Genomic DNA, 8,745 nt, shown 5'->3' with positions numbered 1-8,745 from the left:
TCTGATACACTGTCAACTGACAACCACATCTAATATAGTCAACTGACATCCATATCTTATACTGTCAACTTACAGCCACATGTGATATAGTCAACTGACAGCCATATCGTATACACACTGTACTGACAGCCATATCTGATACACACTATCAACTGACAGCCATATCTAATACACTGTTAACTGACACCACATCTTATACTGACACAGTATCTGTTACACATCGTAAACTGACAGCCATATGCAATACACATTGTCAACTGACAGCCATATCTGAAATATTCAACTGACAACAATACATTATATAGTCAACTGACAGCCATATCTGATACAAAATTTATTGACAGCCATACTTGATATACACTTTACTGAAAGCCATATCTGATACACATTGTCAACTGATCATGACAGCCATATCTTATACACACCTTACTGACAGCTATATCTGATACACACCGTCAACTGAAAGCCATATCTGATACGCATTGTCAACTGACAGCCATATCCGATACACACTATCAACCGACAGCCATATATGATACACATTATCAACTGACAGCCATAATCGATACACACAGTCAACTGACAGCCACATCTGATAGTCAACTGAAAGCCATATCTGATACGCATTGTCAACTGACAGCCATATCCAATACACACTATCAACTGACAGCCATATCTGATACACACTGTACTGACACCCACATCTTATATACACTGTAAACTGACAGCCATATCCGATACACACTATCAACTGACAGCCATATCTGATACACATTCTCAACTGACAGCCATATCTGATACACACAGTCAACTGATAGTCACATCTGATATACAGTCAACTGACAACCATATTGGATACACACTGTCAACTGACAGCCATATCTGATACACACTGTCAACTGACAGCCATATCTGATTCACACTGTAAACTGACAACCATATTGGATACACACAATCAATAGGCAGCAATATCATATAGTCTCACTAACAGCCTGATCTGATACAAGCAAATTCTCCTTGACTGTCTTCTTATATTACAGTTCCAGATGAGGTCCTTAGTTTGTTTCCAGGTTCTGCCATGCAACACTGGTTCTTTTCGGAGGACCTCTTAACAATTAGCCTTCCCTGGTAACATTTTCAGCAAAAGATGTTTCCCTAGTTGCTGTTGTACTGCAGCCTTTTCCTGAATTGTCCATGACCTTCTGACAAAGGACTTGCGCTGTAGCCTTGCCCTCCATATTTAGCCTGAAAGAGAGATTAGAATTATCATTAATCTCAAAGCGATGGTAACCTGCTAACTCATTATTTCATATCAGGGTCAAAGTACATATAGGTCTCACTGATCTAATTTCAATCCAGCACACTCATTATATGACTATTCTTCTTAAAACATTTATGCGAAAACTCGTCACCTTTCAGAAGATGAACATCAATATCAAAACAAAGAATTACAGATATCAGCCACCTGACACCCAAATTAGGAGTGTCATCCAGTATTTTTTAACATCTTGTTACTTAAAATAAGAAGAACTTAACCATTCTTATTCTGTAAAGCACTCAGAAGACTTTGCTTGTATTGGATGTCTGGCTACTATAAAATCTTTGAACTACATTTAGAAATCAATATGAAAATGTTTCCTTGGTTTTTTTTAATTCTGTAACTTAGTAAACTCTAAGACTAAATATGAAAATCCAAGAACATTTCAAGGACTTTTGAGAGTTCATGAAAATACCTGGACTTTTCAAGCACTGATTTGAAATTTAAGCAATTTTCATGGTCTGTACATGAACCATGATATAAAGCCTCATACAAAGTTTCATCAAACTTGGTTGATTTTTATAAGTTATCATGTTCACAAAGTCTAATAATAATATAATTACAAAGGGAATTAACTACGAGTTCTGTATAATAATTCCCATTTTTGAACTCCTCCGAGACCTGATTGATATTAGGCTACATACAAAGGGATGACGCATGATGACAGACAAAAGGCTACTTTATTGGTCAGTAATAGACGGATTGAAACATCCCTGATGGCTTCTAAGTAAACCATACTGGCTTTCAGATACAGATTTTATGTAATAAGATATTTACTCAACAATGTCTTTTCCCTATATGAATATAGGTTCACTTTATGTAAGTAAACTTGTCTAAATTACTTACACTAATTTTGAAGAAGTCAACTGGACAAATCAAACTAGAACACTGACAAGCTAGCAAGGGCATATCTTGTGACAATCTAGTGACCTTGACCTTTAACCCAGTAACCTTCACCAAGAATCAATTGACTTCTTGTAAAATTACGATCAACTCTGCATATATATCTGACATGTTCTGCAGACATTAACTTTCAGTGATGGCACAATATTCAGATTCTTAGTTCAGCTGAACTTCTTTTTCTCGAAGTTATGAAAAACTTAAATTTGAGATATAACCAGAGCATTCAAGGTTACCAAGTATATTTTATATTAGTTTACAGTCCTGTTACCTTGTATATTTTGTATCAGTTTACAGTCAGAATTGAAATTACTTGTGTAAGTCTTCGAGTTATCAGAATTTGAGACAACAAGATTTTACTGTAATAATACTGATATCATATATTATGATAATTTACACTCACCTTGTTGAAAAGTGACATAGGTGGCCATCAACACATTTCATGTTTTGCTTGGAATGTTTGCCATACATCACCAGGTTTACCAGTCTCCCAATAATTCATTTTCTTCGGTTGCATCCACACTTCAGAAAAAAGTAAAATAAATACAAATGTGCATATATACAATCAGAGATGTATATGTGCTTGGTCAATGAAAATTGAAATACAAATCTGTAATTACTCTAAGACTGTAAGTCAGGTCCTTTTCATTTCTGCATAAACATTCAAGCTACAATGCCATTTAAAGAAAAAAAAAGGGTGGATTTAATTTTAACAGGGATTTCCCTTGAGATACACCAAATTATGTTAATAACAGGGATTAATTACAAAGGAAATATTTTGCTTTTTGAAACAATTTTCAAATTACAGGGATATGCATTTAACAGATGGGCATTTAACAAGCTATTGGATACGTTGTGATGAAATACTCACCAGAACTGTTTCCTTCAGTCAAAAAAAACCCCGACTAAATCCAGAGCTTCTTTGCTATTCCCTTCTGTCCCATTTTTCTTTTGAAATCATAGATTCATGGTAAGGGAGAAGGAGGTCGCCATGCCGCCTTTAATTGATTGTTTTTACACCTCGCCCTATAAAGAATAATAAATTTTCTTACTTTGTATATATGGTTTTGTACATATTGTTAGGTAAAAGCGACAGTATTGCTCAATAAAAAGATACTTGATTTGGATAAACATATCCATTTGAGTTGGTTATATATATACATGTATTGCTAAAGAAATAAATGATCAATGAAGTGATTCTAATACATACGAATGATCACAACACATCACACAGACAGAACACAAAATATAGAGCAGCTGAGCTATAATTACACTACAACCAATATGCCCTTGTCAATCGAACACAGAAGGTCCTATAAGTAAGAAACTATTTTCAGATTTCAGTATTCAATCCAAGTAAGATACAAGAGTACCATAGGACGGAACAATATATACCTATAAAATGCCATATAGTGTTCTATTGAATTAATATAGAAGATTTGCATTACCTTAAAAGTGACTGTATATATATAGCTAGCTGGCATACTATAAATCTCACTTTAACTACAAAGTCAACGTGTAGGAGATCTTAAGACTGTGACAAGATTTGAACACTCAAAATAAATAAAAAAGAATAACTTCTGCTAAAAGTTAAATCAAAATTCTTTTTAGACACACAATTTCATATCCTGGTTATAAGCCTATAAGCTACCAACTTTCAAAGAAGTAAATTGAAAAATGTAAGAGGAGACAGGCATCTAAGGCATGATAAAGGGCTTATTTCCGGAGAATTAGTTGTTTAGCAATAAAAAAAAATTGCTCACTTTTTACCCCGACCCAAACATTTGTAGCGTTTTGAATCTCCATGACCTAGGGATGCTAGTCAAATATGAGTGATATCTATTGCTTTTTAATTAGTTCCTTCGGACCAGACCAGGTTATATTGTATTTGTACATACTGAATGTATATAATCATGGATCAATCTAGGGCCGTTTTACAACCGGTATTCGGTAGTTTCCCCTCGGTGATAAAATTCCCCTTCTGCAGAATATTCCCCTCAGAACTTAGATATTTCCCCTATTTCTACCTGGAAAATACAGTTTTCTCATACAATTTCCTCTATTTCATAAAAGATTACTTTTTGATGTTTTCTCCGCGATCGTTTTGTTTTGTTTTGTAAGAAATAATTATCGAGGCGAATATTAAATCTTGTTCTTGTCTCGTTCAATCAGGCGCTTGACACGTCACATTTTCTGTGTACTATCAGCAAGCGTCTGGTTGAATGAAACTAGTAATCGACTACACGTGCTTCCGGTGGCATGATAACAATTCTTAACACGGTTTACGTTTACAATTATGTCTCACAAAGACCGATTCTACGTGAAAAAGATTTCCAAAAGGGATGCATATGGAACAAAGAAACTAACAGATTTGTTCAGCAAGAAACCAAGGACGGACACAAATGACAACCAGGCCGGCAGTGGACTTTCAAACGAAGGAATCGTCTTGGTCATGGTCACTTGATGCACTGATGAGGATATGTTCCGAGGGAAAAAAAGAGGAATTTTCCAAATATGATTTGGAAAAAATGGTGGACATATTCAAAAATAAGAAGGAGAGAAGGCTTGATCTTTAATATGAATACAGAATATGTAGACATATATGCAATAGTGTCCCAGTGAAACAAGTAAACCCCCTGGAAGAAATATTTACTGTGTTTATTTTCTGTTTTTTAAAAAGAATCTCACACGCTTGAAAGCTGTCAGTAGAGCCAATCTAAATAGTCTTGGAATGCTTTAAATCATTTTCAGCCTGCGGCCCCTTGGAACCCCGGCTATTTTCCACTGAATACAGAAAAGGGTATATTCCCCTAAACCCTAGATTGATCCCTGATAATAAAAGGTGCCTTTAATTAGAACTAATTATTTTACCTTTGTCTGCATAAATTTCTTTCTGAAATCATGGAGTATCCATTTTTCTTTGAAGCCATTCTCTGGCAACGCGTCCGCAATCTCTTCATGCTACAATTTTAAAAAGATTAATTATTACATAATCTCTCAAGACTTTTTGCTAAGTTTGTGGACATAAACTTTTAATACCTCAAAATAAATCAAAGGGTCAAAGGCCCTGAGAAATGTCAAGGTCTGAGGTCATATAACAAGAAATTTAATACCGGGTATTGGACTTTACAGTCAGACAGCTACATTTGTAGATGAAATGTCTTAATCTGGTTATTCCTATTCATATATATATATTCAAGAAAACATGTATTTATCTGCTGTCAACTTTCCAATAGCTGAGTATAGTTCTTTCCTTATTTCTTTAATGTTTGTGGAAGATTATTGATATACTTTGTAATCAGAAAAGCTGCTTGTAAACTTTGAAAAAAAACAACTGAAGGACAAATCGGTCTACTTACAGTAACATGTACAACCAGAGATAAAATCCAAGATGTACACAGCCTAAGTGTTTTTTTTTTATCTATACTATAAGATGTTAATTAGGCCTAGCAAATATGTTTTTTTTACCCTTAGTAACATCGAAAATGCTAATATTTTACCACCGATAGAAACCTGCAGTCATGCTGTCGGTCACGCTGTCCGACGAGACATATATATATATATAGCCCGAGTTTTCTCTGGCCCTGTCACCATGTCTGGTGTAGGGCCAGAACGCACTACTATATCATGAAAACCTGGAATTATCTGTCACCGTTTGGTGTCGCTAAGAATTTGGTGCAAATACAATAAAATCGGGTTTGACATAACACCTACCTTACATATATGGATAAATGATCATGAGATATTTATTTACCCCAGAACACCCATTTAGTCCCTGGACCCATCTAGGTGTTTTATTCCGTCCGTATAGACCCTCGCTTTACGCTAGTCAAAATTTCATACTAGACTCGACGCCATATTGCTAACAATGTAGGTCGCAGGCGTCCTAATTTAGTAATTACCCTAATCACTGCGCGATGGAGCAAAAAGGAAAATATACAACATTTATTTTTATATATTTTACCCCTTATAATTTATAAATAATGATTTTTTTTAATAAATATAACAGGTTTTGGGAAATAATAACCTTAGTTTTCTTAATTTAAACTATGCAAAAGAAAAACACCATCATATGTGGTCTTTTCGGTCCATTGCGTTCCGATTCGGGTGGTTAGTCGTACCGTCGCTTACAAAATGGCGGGTCAACAGTACAAAATTTTGTTCTGTCATCTTAAGGTTGGACAAAGGGGCATGTCTAGTCTTACATTAAAAATAGCCAGAAATACTTATATATCAAGTCTTGATATATATAGATATTGCTGGCTATTTTCTAGACATGCCCGCCCCCTGTGGTTGAACTAACAATTTAAACAACACTTTGAACATTGACTCGTCTAAAAAAACAGATGATCTTCATGATGAGTCAAACTTACACTATTCGCTTTATTTGCCATTAGGTTATACTGGTTGTGAGTTGGCTCAGCGCGCAAGTACAAAAGAACATTATAGCAAGGCAAACATTTTCAACAATATCGTATAATTATTTGGAAACGCTTATTAGCGAGAGCAAGCATATACATTCTTCATTTGCTTGTTCTGTGTTTGACTCGCACCTTCAAAATGACATGGTAATCATTAATGTCATAAGATTAGATTCTTAAAGTCGGGAAAGGCCTATCCGCCGAATCTATTCCCGTCAAGTCCTGCGATCTTTCAATAATTTCTATTCCTGTCTCGCACAACATTTCATTATACTGACACAATCTTCAATATGATAGGTCAATTAATTTAGGCAACAGGACCCACATAAAAATACTTTGTATAAATATAAAAGTAGGCCCTGGCTGAGTACAGCTACACTAGTACTGTGGCCTATAGCTATAGCCAAGAGGAGATCGAGACAAAGATGGCGGATCTAGATCTACCTAATTTAATAGATAATATCATGAGATTCTAATGATGTATGCGATAAAAATCAAACAGGATAATCTGGAATATTCCCTTGATAACATAGCTCAAATATTTTATACAATATACAACGACTGGTATTTATAAAATCGTTACTTACTCTGTGCCTGAAAAGTCACCTTCCTCCTGTATGTGCTTCCGGTTGAAAACGAACATGCGCATTGGTTGACGTGTGTGTGTTGAAAAACCGCGCGATGCAAAAATTTTCACACAACTGGAACACACATTACACGAAAATCCTGCCAACTGAAACATGTCACAATTTTCACATATATGATAAAAAACATCATTTTAGACCGGAAAAAAAAGAATGTCAAGTGAATGCCGGAAAATCGGCATTCACTTGCTCAAGTGCATTCAGTTGTTGGTGCGTAAGCGTGTGTGTGCATTCAGTTGGCAGGATTTACAAACACACACACACACACACACACACACACACACACACACATAAACCTACTCTCACACAAATCATTTTCATCATTTTGACAACAGAATAGTGAACTTTCACTCTAAACAACGTATCCACATTTTATAATTGCGTTACAGTAGACTATAGCCCTAAACAAGGTCCATGTATGTATCCTCGCCACTGCAACCACTCACTCTCATCGTTATCGTTCTCATTGTAATCACTCACTCTTTGTCATCACTCTCATTGTTATCACTCTCATTGTAATCACTCACTCTTTGTCATCACTCTCATAGTAATCACTCACTCTTTGCCATCACTCTCACTATAATCACTCAATCTTTGTCATCACTCTCATTGTCATCACTCACTCTTTGTTATCACTCTCATTGTAATCACTCACTCTTTGTCATCACTCTCATTGTAATCAATCACTCTTTGTCATCACTCTCACTATAATCACTCACTCTTTGTCATCACTCTCATTGTAATCACTCACTCTTTGTCATCACTCGCATTGTAATCATTCACTCTTTGTCATCACTCTCATTGTAATCACTCACTCTTTGTCATCACTCTCATGTTATCACTCTCGTTGTAATCACTCACTCTTTTTCATCACTTACTATCCTTCACTCTCACTGTAATCACTCTGTGAATAATATGTGTATGGCAGCTGCAGATGAAGTGGGCGAGAACCTCCCAAATGCCAAACCGATCACTGGACAACCCCAAGTGGAGTCAATGGTGATTTATACATGTACAATGATTCGAAAAGGGGAATGAACTTACTTTTCATTATACAGAGCGTTTTTACATTTTTTCTCTGTTTTTTTCTTATTAGGAGTCAAAATTATTTAAAGATTGTTCAAGGATACCCCATTTATTCCGGAAGTGCTGTAGAGATCTGTTTTTCCTTCTAATGTGTTTCTCTAATTTCACAGTTTTGGTAAAACTAAATTTACATATTCTAAAATTTGGAATGGAGTCATTCATGCGACAATAATATATATCATGTTTTATTAGAATTAATAGATGGTTTAATAGCTTTCCAAACTTAGGATTAAGTAAAATTAAAGCACTGCCACCGCTTGGGATCGAACCAGGTACCTCTGGCTTACTAGTCTAACGCTCAACCGATCGAGCGAAAGAGAAGATCTCTCTAGCCGAGCGGTATATTGCGGCTAGTATTTACCTGGGTTACACAGAG

The 8,745-nt window shown here is 35.6% G+C and overlaps 1 long non-coding RNA gene across 1 annotated transcript; it reads right to left on the bottom strand.

Annotated features, from left to right (window-relative positions):
• Positions 1–937: 937 nt before the first annotated feature.
• Positions 938–7,549, bottom strand: LOC117341376. Its single transcript, XR_004535619.1, has 5 exons — positions 7,227–7,549; positions 5,090–5,179; positions 3,090–3,244; positions 2,622–2,740; positions 938–1,245 (listed from the first exon to the last, which is right to left on the bottom strand). It is a non-coding gene; the product is annotated as an uncharacterized LOC117341376 (long non-coding RNA).
• Between the last annotated feature and the right edge of the window lie 1,196 nt (positions 7,550–8,745).

This window comes from Pecten maximus, chromosome 13 (genome assembly GCF_902652985.1).
Source record: "Pecten maximus chromosome 13, xPecMax1.1, whole genome shotgun sequence".
NCBI lineage: Eukaryota > Metazoa > Mollusca > Bivalvia > Pectinida > Pectinidae > Pecten > Pecten maximus.
The sequence above is the reverse complement of the archived record's forward strand: the minus strand, read 5'-3'. Positions and strand labels throughout refer to the sequence as shown.